This window comes from Carcharhinus amblyrhynchos, chromosome 9, assembly GCF_965287045.1.
Source record: "Carcharhinus amblyrhynchos chromosome 9, sCarAmb.v2.hapA, whole genome shotgun sequence".
NCBI lineage: Eukaryota > Metazoa > Chordata > Chondrichthyes > Carcharhiniformes > Carcharhinidae > Carcharhinus > Carcharhinus amblyrhynchos.
Genome location: NC_137332.1, coordinates 44,894,769 through 44,907,964, shown reverse-complemented (window position 1 = coordinate 44,907,964; position 13,196 = coordinate 44,894,769).

Below are 13,196 nucleotides of genomic sequence, written 5' to 3'. Positions count from 1 at the left end.
GAGGAATAAAATACAAAACAATAGAAATCAAAATTTCTATTTCAATAGAAGTCAAGTCATGCATTTTACATCAAAAACAGAAAACGCTGAAAAAATCTCAGCAGGTTTGACAGCATCTGCGGAGGGAGAATAGAGCTGATGTTTTGAGTCTGGGTGAACTTTCGTCAGAGCTGATTTTAAATGGTCATTTGTTGAAACAGCAAATGAAGACAGAGGTCCTAGAAATGGACAAGTGAAAATGATACCAACCATATTAAGAGCAATATCAAGTAGCCACGTTTAAGAACTTTGCAGGAGGGTGGGGTGGGTGCGATTCTCCCAAAATAATTCTAAGTGCCGAATTCGCATAAAAACTGGAGTAACTCCAGCTGGGTTTTTTTTTAAAGCAGGATTTACAATGAATCTCCCACATTTTGTGCATCACAAGGTGCCTCAGGGAGATTCACGCTGAAAATCCGGGGTGGGGGCTACTCCCCCTGGCGAGGCTGACAGCATAGCAATGAATGGGCCACTGCGCATACGCTGATCTTTCAGCGGGGAGTTTGGCACATGCGCAGTATCCCTGCACTGCAGCCTCCCGATCACTGGATAGCTCAATCGCTGGCTTACTGATCCCCATGCTCCCTGATCACTGGCCTCCCGGATCTCTCGGGGCCAGCCTCAAATGTCTCCCCCACTCCCCTCTGCCAGCCCCAATTTCTCTGTACCCTCTTGGCAGCCCCAACACTGCCGGCAGCCTCAAATTGCGCCCCCCATTCCCCACCCAGATGGCTAACCACCCACTACCCACCACCCCCCCCCGCACCCACAATCCACCAATCCCAAGTGCAGAGTGGCAGCAGGACTCTTCACCCTCACTGATCACTCCCTACAGATCCCCCCAAATAGGCCCTTTCCCCTCTGGCCCTGCCAATGCCTGGTGGGCAGTGCCACTGTGTCCCTTGGACAGTGCCAGGCACGGCCAGCCTACCAATGTCCAGGGGGCACCACCCCCTTATCCCCAACCTCCTGGAAGGGCCCTCTGTTCCCTCCAGCGGCATCGACCTCCATTCCCTGTTAGTGGAGAGCTGTTGTAAACCCAACTGGATCAACATAATGGGCTCTGAAAATCATCTTCCCTTATGTCAGATTTACAGGTTGAGTGTAGTATAGGGTTATTCTTGGAAAAGGGCATTTCTGACAAGGTCAAAATTTATTGCTAGTTGCTCTGTGAATATAATGTTGGGTATCCTTTAACTCCTGCAGTTTCTCCCACAATGATGAGGTAGGAATTTTCTGGATTTTTGACTCATTGTGCATGAGCTCTTCAACGTTTTAATTCACTGAATCATAGAATCTCTACAGTGAAGGGAGCTCATTGTGCCTGCACTGACAACAATTCCACCCAGGCCCGCATATTTACCCAGCTGGTCACCCTGACACTGAGGGGCAATTTAGAATGGCCAGCCAACCTAACCCACAAGTCTTCGAACTGTCAAAGGAAATTGGAATACCCAGGGGAAACCCACACAGGCACAGGGAGAATTTGCAAATTCCGCACAGACCTTTGAACCCGGGTCCCTGAAGCTGTGAGGCAGCAGTGCTAACCACTGTGCCACCCTTATTTAGGAGCTTCTTTGGAATGGTACCAAATTAAGTGATGAATTACTTCTGGTACAAAAGATTAATTCTAAGTTGATCTGCTGCTGCACATGAAAAAAAGAAAAAAAAAACTTCCAATGCAATTTTCTACAAAAGAAAGTTCAGGAAATTAATTATCATAGGTAAAATTCTGGAGGTGACGGATAAAATAGTATTATTCTGGTATAAAAATCATACCAAAGAAATATCTAGGTTTTGACATAGACATGAAACTATCCACGATAGTTCAAACACCATCTATTTTATTTAAATTATTATTTAAATTGAGGCAGTCATTTTGGATATAATTGAATTATCTACATGTTTAGCTGACTGTACTTGACCCCCTTAACCAGACTAGCCCTGGAAATTCACAAAAATGGAAATCTTTCTTTGCTCTGGAGAATAACTTCCAAAACTTGTATTTTCTCCTCAAGTGCTGACAGAGCAACCTCTAGGGTTCAAAGCCTAGCTGCAAATCAATTTTTCTTTTCAAATACTCTGTTCACATGGGATATTTTTCTTTCATCGTAGAAATCAGCATTTTTGCATTTCACACTGCAATTATGTCAGCCTGGTTTAATATTTCTTTGATTCATTGGAAATCACAACCGTGTTCAGTAATTATCAGTTTCCCAGAAATTCTAAATCAAAATGGACTAGGGAGCTTCATTAATTCCTAAGGACCTGCTCCAATTTAATCAGATGTAACCTCGTTTCCCTATTTAGCAAATAATCCAATTCATTTTTCTTCTTAAAGCTGGATTGCATCAGCTACCTCATATTCTACATCCATATACTACAAAATAAAACTGCGAGGAGGGTTACTCTTCTCCAGAATTCAGTAAAGATAAAACACCAAGCGGAATCCTCACAATTTAAAACTTAGTGCTGCGGCGGGGATGAGAATATCGAGTGTTTCCCATCGCGGCAGCCAGCATGAAATCACACCAAATCTTCCTTCCCAAGCTCATTAATTATGCATGTGGATGTTTCACCCTGTATGCGATACCTTGGATATGTAGTCCACCATCGTGTCCAGTGCCATATTGAAAAGGCACCCAACATCACTGACCCACAACTGAAGAACGAGGGTGGATCTTCTGAAAAGATAGAGCTCTGGGAGCACTCAGACCTGTAGATGGACCTCCTGAGAATAATGATGGATCTCCAGGAACATTCTGAGGCTGGAGGATTGTCCTCCTCCAGGGCACCGAATCTGGAAGGTCCACCTGCAGATGGAGCCCCAACCCACTGCTATAATGTTCCAGGGTCTAGGGTTGCAGGCAGCTTCCATCCTGAACTCTGGAGGCTGCCAAGTTAAGTCTCGACATCTGTACACCATGTTATTTTTCATTTATTCATTCCTGGGACATTGGCATTGCTAGCCAGCATTTATTGCCCATCCCTAGTTGTCCTTGAGAAGGTGGTGATAAGCTGCCTTCTTGAACTGCTGTAGTCCACGTGTTGTGGGTTGTTTTTTGTACAAACGTATTTCACGTCAGTGTGTTTTCCTGCCAGCATCATGGAAAATCTGGCTTGTGAGATAGGTGGGGGAGATAATGACTTCATCTACATCCCATTAATGGGATGTAAATGAGGTTCACGCCATCTTCTGGTGGATTTTCCAAGCTGCCATAGTGGACAGCAGCAGAAGATCCCGCTGTAAATTCTCACCAGTGTGAAACTGATTTCTGGCCCTCTCACCATATTCTCCACCATCAAACATTCCAGTGGTGGCTTAAGAGAATTAGCTCATCATTATTTAACTTGGAGCCATCAATGATCTACACAAAGAAAAGCCGTTTTAAGCCCTTGAGTGGCTCAGCAATCCTCGCAGTATCTCAACAGATTAACAATTTCTCTTCTCACACTGTATTCATGTTCTTCCTAAAAGCTAATGGATTTCAACATAACTCAATCAACAGATGTTCCTTTATAGGGTGCAGCCAGTTAAAGGTGGTTAGCAAATTTTGCATTGCAATATTTATTTCGTAAGCCAAATGGAAAAGCCTTGTTGGGTAAGGTGTTCCCATTAAAGGTTCTCTATTTCTATAAAATGTACAAGTACATTACAAAAATGTAGAAATGTTGTCAAATACGTATGATGTGAATTATGTCAAAACACACTGCATCAAGAGTGATTGATGGTTTTTTGAGAAAAATCTTGCCAAAAACCTTCCTGAAATAAGTAAAAATGCTGGAAATATAAGAACATAAGAAATAGGAGCAGGAGTAGGCCATCTAGCCCTTCGAGCCTGCCCCGCCATTCAATAAGATCATGGCTGATCTGTCGTGGCTCAGTTCCATATTATCCAGCAGCTTTGGTAACATCTGTGAAGAAAGAAATAGAGTTAATGGCTAGAAGATAATATAATTAATGCGGCTTCAATTCACTGATTGGAGAACTGATGGAAACCCCTCATTGCATCTGGGGTGAGGCCCAATACATCAAGTGCACGTCAGGCACACAATTAGTTAGTGTCAGGATTAACACTTGGGATTAGCGACCCAGCAGTAGTCATCACACCCCTGTGAGCTACCAACAAATCAGAGACTGGCAGCTCTCCAACACAGGCAGCACTGCCAGGAATGATGGTTGCTGCTGGTAATGCACCCAGGAAGAGGCCTAGGGTCACAAGTGAGTGACGGTAGGATGTTAGCAATGGGAAGGAGTGCTGTGGGACAAGAAGTTTGAAGGCAAAGGCACAGGGTGCTTTCAGTGGCCACCCCGCCAGAAGCTGGATCCCTGCATTGGGCATTAAGTGCCTTTTGGAAAAGGGAACCCCTCTGAAAGGCCACCAAGTGACCTTCTGGAGGCACAAGAAAGTCATGCCACTCACATGGCATGGATTCTGGTCGACTGAAAGATAATTGGTGTAAACTGGTGAGCTTAACTGACAACCAGCTGCAAGCAGCTGAGGTTCCCCCAAGGTCCCGTTCCCTCCTCCACCTTCACTTTGGGAGGCTTTTCCACCATGCGGAGTGTGATAAATGGCCTCTCCCACAATTAAATCCAGCTCAATGTTTCAGGACAAAGACCATTAATTAGAACTAGTAAAAGGTCAGAGATGTAAAGAGGTTTTAAGCAAATCTGAGACAGGGAAAAGGGGGGAGATTAAAATAGGAAGGACGGTGATAGGATGGAAGACAGACAAGACTAAAATGTCCAAAAAGATGATGATGCAAGTCAAACGGAAGTGGAAATGAGAAAAGAAAACATGGAAATGTGCCTCAAGGTGGAATAAATGGGAAAAATATCCAAAAAGCAAACTGAAACTGAGACAGAGGTTGTGACCTGAAATTATTGAACTCGCTGTTGAGTCTGGAAAGCTGTAAATGTAATCATCTTTGCCTTAAAAAGTCCTTCTGATCTCAGTATTGAGCTCAACACTTCCAGATCATAATTTCAGTTCTCATTTCTAAATTTGTTTTTGTTTTCAACAACAGCTATTGTTAGTGATTCTGCTTTTCTCATTTATAACTCCCCAACATCTTCTGTTTATTCACTTGCCCTATCATCATTTTTTGTCTTGCACCTTCATCCTTTTGTCACATACTCTTTGACCTGACCACAGGCCTCCCTTTCATTCCCCAGCTTCTCCCAGAGAAAGGTGGAAAACCAGAGAACCCAGAGGAAACCCATACAGACACAGGGAGAATGTGCAAACTCCATACAGGCAGTGACCTGAGGTTGGAGTTGAATCCGGGTCCCTGGCACTGTGAAGCAGCAGTATTAACCACTGTGCCACTGCCCTAGATGTTCTTTTAGAATTCTTTGGCAGCAACTTATATCCTTCATCTGAGAAAGTTTATGTTAAGTTTTCAACATGTTTCATGCTGATAGTACCAATACAACTAAACATTTGGTATATACATATTTAGCCTAGTGCAATATATTGTATAACTAATGCTTTTGGTTGATAGATATATGTGTGACATATAGTATGATTTATGTAAAGACAAACTTTATTTACTCTTCTCCCACAATAGATAAGATTTTCAACATCTCTTAGCACTTAAAATTGCCATTGCAGTCCCTTCTAGAAATAACCTTTTTTTATTTCCACAATACCAGATTTATACCCGAGCAGCAAGTTGAAAATTCACCCAACTGTGTTCTTGGGACACAAGTGACATTGGCAAAGCAATGTTTAATTTTCATTCATTGTTGAATGAAAGGAACTGTTAATCATATGAGTTAGCCACATGGGTTTGGGTGATATTACTAGGTCAGTTGGGCTTTCACAAGACATTTTCAACAACATTCTATTCTGGTATTGTTATGATGCAATTGTGAACAGAAAGGGATTTACTTAGTGACCTTCAAGAGCAGCCACATGTTCATATGTAGCTCTAAAATGTTTCTGCCTAGGAGAATTTCTCCCCCTGCTGTGATTCCCCACTGAGTCCTGATTGGTCACCAAGGCCAGGTGACCCTCTTCTGTGTTGTCCAAGGGACAAATCACCAAACCACAAATGATCAGTTTCACTGAATATAATTTCTAAATGGTGTGACTGTAACTGATCAGTTCTGGCTTGCTGTTCTAGTTTTATAAACATTAAGATACTATACTGTCTGTCAACATTGTATTTTCAATTGCCTCAAGTTGGCTGTCAGGTGGCCCCACAGATGAAGACCGATAACTCCAGAAGGAAATCTATGGTCACAATGAACTGGATTGAGACAACCTGTTATGGTTCAGGTCAGAAACTCTAAAAAAAAGTGTTTTATGGGAGCCCAGCTGAACCACAAGGTTTGCGTCTTGAATTTGCTAGGATAAGCATGAGATGTTTCACTTCAGGTATGATTAAGTGACCCACTAGGGAGCTTTTAATCGAACAAAGTTTATTTAAAAATATAGTCAACATGTATAGTAAGGAACTTAGCAAGAACTTTTATCAATTACAAGCAAAAACAAAACAACCACAATGAAGTATAGCCCTTAACCAATATGTATATCAATGTTCCAAATCAAAAGCAACATCCAATAAACAAAGCCCTTTAAATAGATTTATCACTGCACCAGTTAAAATCAGAGAGAGAGAGAGACTTCTTTCAGCTATGCTTCTATCACTGCAGCCAAAACAAAACTAAAAATGACTCTTGTCACCTGACTGGCACACAGTTTTTTTTCCTCTTCCCACCAATGACATCACCTGTGAGTATGATTTAAAAACAAACTTTTCTTAAAAGGACACTAACATCACACTGCCCAAATGTATTTAACACACAACTCTTTCACAAATATGTATCCAGTCACAAGGCTGGATTTGAAACAAGCTCCTGAAAATATTTGTGGAGTGTGCAACCACTTTCCATCTCCCACGTGAGTTAGCACTGCTGCCTCACAGCATCAGGGACCCGGGTCACTGTCTTTGCGGAGTTTGCACTTTGTCCCCTTGTCTGCATGGGTTTCCTTTAGGTGCTCCAAATTCCACCCATAGTCCAAAAGATGTGCTGGCTAGTTGCATCGGCCATCCTCGATTCTCCTTCAGTATATCCGAAAAGGTGCCAGACTGTGGTGACTAGGGGATTTTCATAATAACTTCTTTGCAGTGTTAAAGTAAGCCTACTTTTGACATGAATAAATAATTTTAAAGAAACCTTTCTCACTTTTTAATAGTTTCTGCCTCTGATTTTAATTTCAAAACTGATTTTCTTAGGATCTCTGTGCTTTCTGGTTCAAACAAAAGGAACAGATAAAAATGATATGTCTATTTTTTTTCTAATGTAAACAGTGTTCCTTCAATGAGATAACCATCAATTGTAATGTCAAATTAGTGGTATATCTGTTAATCATAATGGCTTGGCAGATAATGTCAACAATGCTTGTGAACTGGCACATATTAAGCCAAGAACTGTACACATTGTGTTGGCAGGGGATTTGATAACACTTAGGACAACAACATTGTCCATTAACACAAGTAATCAATTGTAAAGATGAGGTACATGATTAGGATTGGACTGTGTAAACTGTAATGAAAGGATTACTCTGGGGACAAGAAATCTTGTTTGTCGGTCTTTCCTTATGAGCTGGCAATGAATGCAAAATGCTACCTTCCTCCTTTGTGTATGTTTGTTTTACAGAGGATTACATAGAAAGGACCACATAGAAACAGGCTGTTTTAATCATCTTATGAAGCTACTCAAAATTGAGTATTGACTTCTGACTATTAGGACAGTATATTTCCTGATTAGGAATGTTCCTGGATTCAGCATAATGAGTGAAAATGGAAATCGAAAACACACACACAATGATATGTGTGTGATGTTAATGTACTTTTAAGCAAGTTTTTTTTTAAGAACATAAGAACATAAGAAATAGGAGCAGGAGTAGGCCAACTAGCCCTTTGAGCCTGCCCCGCCATTAAATAAGATCATGGCTGATCTGTCGTGGCTCAGTTCCACATTCCCGCCCTCTCCCCATAACCCTTAATCCCCTCTCTCATCAAAAACCCATCAACCCGTGTCTTAAAAATATTTAGCGAGGCAGCCTCCACCACTTCAACGGGCAGAGAATTCCAGAGATTCACCACCCTTTGAGTGAAGAAGTTCCTCAACTCCGTTCTAAACCGCCCCCCCTTTATCTTGAGGCTATGCCCCCTAGTCCTACTATCCTTTCTGAGCAGGAAGAGTCTCTCCACCTCTATCCTATCCATCCCATTCATCATCTTACACGTCTCAATGAGATCTCCCCTCATTCTTCTAAACTCTAACGAGTACAAGCCTAGTTTATTCAGCCTCTCCTCATAGCTCAACCCCCTCAACTCCGGTATCAGCCTAGTAAACCTCCTCTGCACTCCCTCCAAGGCTAAAATATCCTTGCGTAAGTGCGGCGACCAAAACTGCACACAGTACTCCAGCTGCGGCCTCACCAGTGCCCTATACAGCTGCAGCAAGACTTCCCTACTTTTATACTCAATCCCCCTCGCTATGAAGGCCAGCATCCCATTCGCCTTCCTGACCACCTGCTGCACCTGCAAGCTGGGTTTTTGCGACTCATGCACAAGGACCCCGAGGTCCCTCTGCACCGTCGCCTGCTGCAGTTTTTCTCCACGTAAGTAATAATCCTTCCTATCATTATTCCTACCAAAGTGGACCACCTCGCACTTGCCAACATTAAATTCCATTTGCCATTTCCTGGCCCATTCGCCCAGCCTATTTAGATCCTTCTGTAGACTCTCCCCACCCTCCGCACAATTTGCCTTTCCACCAATTTTGGTGTAATCATGATTTCTGCAGTTCTCAGAGCGACAGTGGTTTCTTGGCTCACAGTTTAGCTGATGTCGTTATTGCTGACGGGTGGGTGGCCAGGTATCTTTTTATTGCTCCTTAAGTGGCTTTGATGGGAGTTGCTTGTTTTTACTTTGGGATGTTTTATAACTCTGCATTGTCAGGAAGAGAAAAAAACTGTTTGGCAGATCAGGTGAGAGAAGTCCTTTCATTTCCTGAGCTGCAGGTTTGAGTTTTAGGACTTTTAGAAGGGACAGCAAGCTAAAAAGAAGTGTTTTCTCTCTCTCCCTGTTGTTTTGGAAATTCTGCTGGTTATCTGAAAGAAAGGTCTTACCGTCTCACATTAAAGAATCTGCAGTTGATAGCTTGACCAGAATGTCTCACCCTGGAGTTCCAAGAAGCTGTTTTGACTTCAGCTTGTCTGAGTGAATCCCGAGGACTGCAGACTTCAAGCCAAAGACTCAATTTCCACTATCGCCCTTGCTGTGTTGAACTTGTTTCAAGGATTTTGTCAATGGAAGGTTTTAGTTTTGATTGGAACACATTAGATATATTTATTAAAAGGTTATTCATAATAGTGGTTGTTTTGGTATTTTATTTGTAATTGATAAAAATCCTTGCTAATTTTCTTACTATACATGTTAACTCTATTCTTAAATAAACTTTGTTTGATGAAAGCTCCCTAGTCGGTCATTTGAATCATGATAGGTTTCACTTCAGATATGCTTATCCCAGCCAAATTCAAGATGCAAAACTTCTGGTTCAGGCAGGCTCCAGACAACACTTTAGAGTTTCTGACCTGAACCAAAACAAGTGTTACACATTCTAATGCACTCATAGATGATGTACAAAGTTTAATTGACACATGTATCCTGACAAATTATAAAGTAATCATTTAATGGCATGGTTTGTTGAAATAAATGAAGTTGTCATTACCATTAAGGTGATCATCAGCTGAAATGAAAACTGCAGTTACAAGGTGGGGAATTGGAAAGTGGGGAATTAATTGAGGCTTTGATGGTTGAGTTTTAATAGATAATTTAATGATGGGACTGAGCAATTGATAAAGCCCCAGTTTCAATCCCACCTTCATGGTCTGTTCACTGATCTCAGCCATGCAAGTCAAGAGTAAGGAAAGCTACAATTGCACAAGAGTAAAAATTCTGATAGTGGCAAAGTCAGGGCAAAAAAAACATTAACTTATGTCCATTTCCATCTATTTTTCCAGATGGGTACAAATTAATATTCAGTATGCTCTGGGAGTTTCCATGTACAGATAGAGTTTGGAAGCAGATACTTAAATTCCTTAGCACCCTCAAGGCTGAGCTGACCCAGGAATAGAAACTTGCAAATCAAAGTCACTCAAGAGTTTGATACAGTTGAAATGAAGCATCCATGTAGAAGAATAGTCTGGGTTTATAATACGCTAGTAAAGCTACTGCTGCATGTCACATTTGACAAACAGAGTTCCTATCTGCAGGGTTAAAAAGGAAATTTGTACTCATAGTCTGAAAGAAGATCAAGAGTTAACACAAACAGGATTCATTCAAAGAGAAAATTTATCAGATTTAAAGGGAAATCCGAAGGTAATATTACCAACTCAAATCTGCTAAAGATATTCTCGTGTACAGTGTGTCAGTCACTCCAATAACATAGGTGCAGGGGTGGGCTATTCACTGCCTCAAGCCTGTCTTTTCATATCCTTCTTTCTATTAGAAATGGAAACACATACTGGTCTTTTTTGAGAGGGTTGACTCATACTGTACTATATTACTTGACCCAGAAAGGTAACAATCATATCTCCTTGTGATCTGAACTGGAGATTCATGACTTTTGCACAGATGCTTCTTTGACGTCTCTGAAAGCAGAAAGTGCAAACACTTGGTGAGACGAGACTAGAAATGAATTGTTAAACTCGCTTGGTTTCACTGTGATGTGAACATTTGGAACATCCCTCACAACTAGACTCACTGCATTCAATGATTTCCTTGTTGTCAAATTGATTTTCAGATGTTAAAATGCTGTCTTTCTGTTGTGAATTTGCCAGCATGTCCAATCTCCACTATGCTGGAAAACATAGTTACGTCAGGCTTCTGGCTGCTTTCCAGCTACTGTGGAATCTGTTTACAGCTGTCAGTATCTGGTGTTGGGGATTTCTGTTTCAAGCTGAGTCACGATATCACTTGAGGTCAAATTCAATTTCAGCTGCTTGGTGACCGCCAGTGAAACCTTCCATCTTTATTCGGAGTAGTTCTACCAAAGACTTAAGAGAAGTGGAATCATTTAGAAGTAGTTCCATAGGTAAATATACCCACTAGATCGCCTTCCAGAAGGAACAGAAACATTACTAATCAAATCTTCTGGTATTGTTACAAGTATGAAGATTTGATTTGTCATACCTGTCTAGGAATATGACAGCTACCTAACACATTCAGCTTTGAAACTAGGACACTACTGGAATTTTACACCAGTCGCAGTCAACATCTGCTGTCACACTGTCAACCACACAGTACAAAATGTCATGAGCAGAATCAGTAAAATGTTTAATTAATGGAAGCATGCAGAAATGTAAAACAACATTCAGCTAATTACAATGTTCAATGAAGAGGTACTAGAATGGTAAAGCAAATGTGGGATAATATGCCTCCTTCTGAAATCTTTTCAATTTTTCTGTAAACAAGAATCTCATTGCTTAACCAGTAATCATTCTAATACGCCATACATTATATGTCAATGCAAAGTAACTTTGGGTTAGAATTGATACAAACGTACATGGTGCAAATTGCCAAATTCAATATTAGTAAGCACTAATTAGTGAGACTTTCTTGAGGAGGAGTCCAACAGTACTTCACCAGAGGCACTAAATGTGAAATGAACTTTTGAAATTAAAAAATAAGCTTTGTCTCTAGCAGAAAGTGAACTTGGTTCTTTTTTAATGTAAAGTTTATTTACTAATCTCGAGGAAGCTTACATTAACCCTGCAATGAAGTTACTGTGAGGAGTTTGCACATTCTACCCGTGTCTGCATGGGTTTCCTCTGGGTGCTCCAGTTTCCTCCAACAGTCCAAAAGATGTTCTGGTTAAGGGCACTGGCCATGCTAAATTCTCCCTCAATGTCCCCAAACCGACGCTGGAATGTGGTGACTAGAGGACTTTCACAGTAATATGTGACTGTGGTCGGTATTTTCCAGGTCCCCATCCCAACTGTAGGTTTTCCCCGCAGCTGAGCCAATAAGCCATTGAAATCCGCATTCATATCAGTGGGACTGTAAGATCCCGCTGGCGTAAGGGGCTGGAAAATTACAGCCAGTGTACTAGTGAATGAAATCTGTTTTCTTAATTCATTCTCTGGGGTGGTCTTTGCTAGTAGGACTATTACTTGTTGCCCATACCAAGATGGCCTGTAAATGGTGAGTCTTCTCCTCAATCCATACAACTGAGTGAAATGCTCAACCAATTCAGAGTCTGTTAAGAGTCAGCCACAACGGTATGGGACAACAAAACAAAATTTTTCAAGAGTAAGTTATCTTGACTTTTATCAGAATGGATTGGTGGGGAAAAAGAATCAACAGATATCTACGCATTGATTTCTATGCTCTAACTCCATCGCTTGCCATTTCTGAACATAGCATCTGGACATTTAATGGACTTTTGGCTCATGGTTAACCTCCTGCATCTCTTCTTTTATGTCAATACCAGCCCATTCCTTTCAATCACTCATTTCAACAGATATACCTAAATAAACCCTGATCACATTTCAGTATTGTTGCAACACGGTGGCACAATGGTTAGTACTGCTGCCTCACAGTAGCAGGGACCTGGGTTCGATTCTGGGCTTGAGTCACCGTGTGGAGTTTGCACACTCTCCATATGTCTGTGTCAGTTTCCTCCAGGTGTTCTGGTTTCCTCCCCACAGTCGGAAAGACACGCTGGTTAGGTGCATTGGCCACGCTGAATTCTTCTTCAGTGTACCTGAACAGGCGCTGGAGTGTGGCGACTAGGGGATTTTCACAGTAACTTCAAGAGTGTTAACGTAAGCCTGCTTGTGACACTAATAAATAAACTTAAAACAAAAATCTCACATTGCGAAAATAGCACGTCAGTCCTCACTGGCAGTCACACAACACTGTCCATTGCTCACCCACCTCAACTGTTTGCAAAAACTGGCAATTACTAGCAAAACAAAACCAGTTTTTTCAGTTAACATCTGCTGCGTCACTAAGTTCCAAGAAAATTCACCAAGAACAAATCGGACTGCCTTCCTCATGTTTTTACAATGGTTTCACAGGGTGGTACCACAGAGCTAAATGTAGACTCATTTTGGAATACTCCAGCTGCA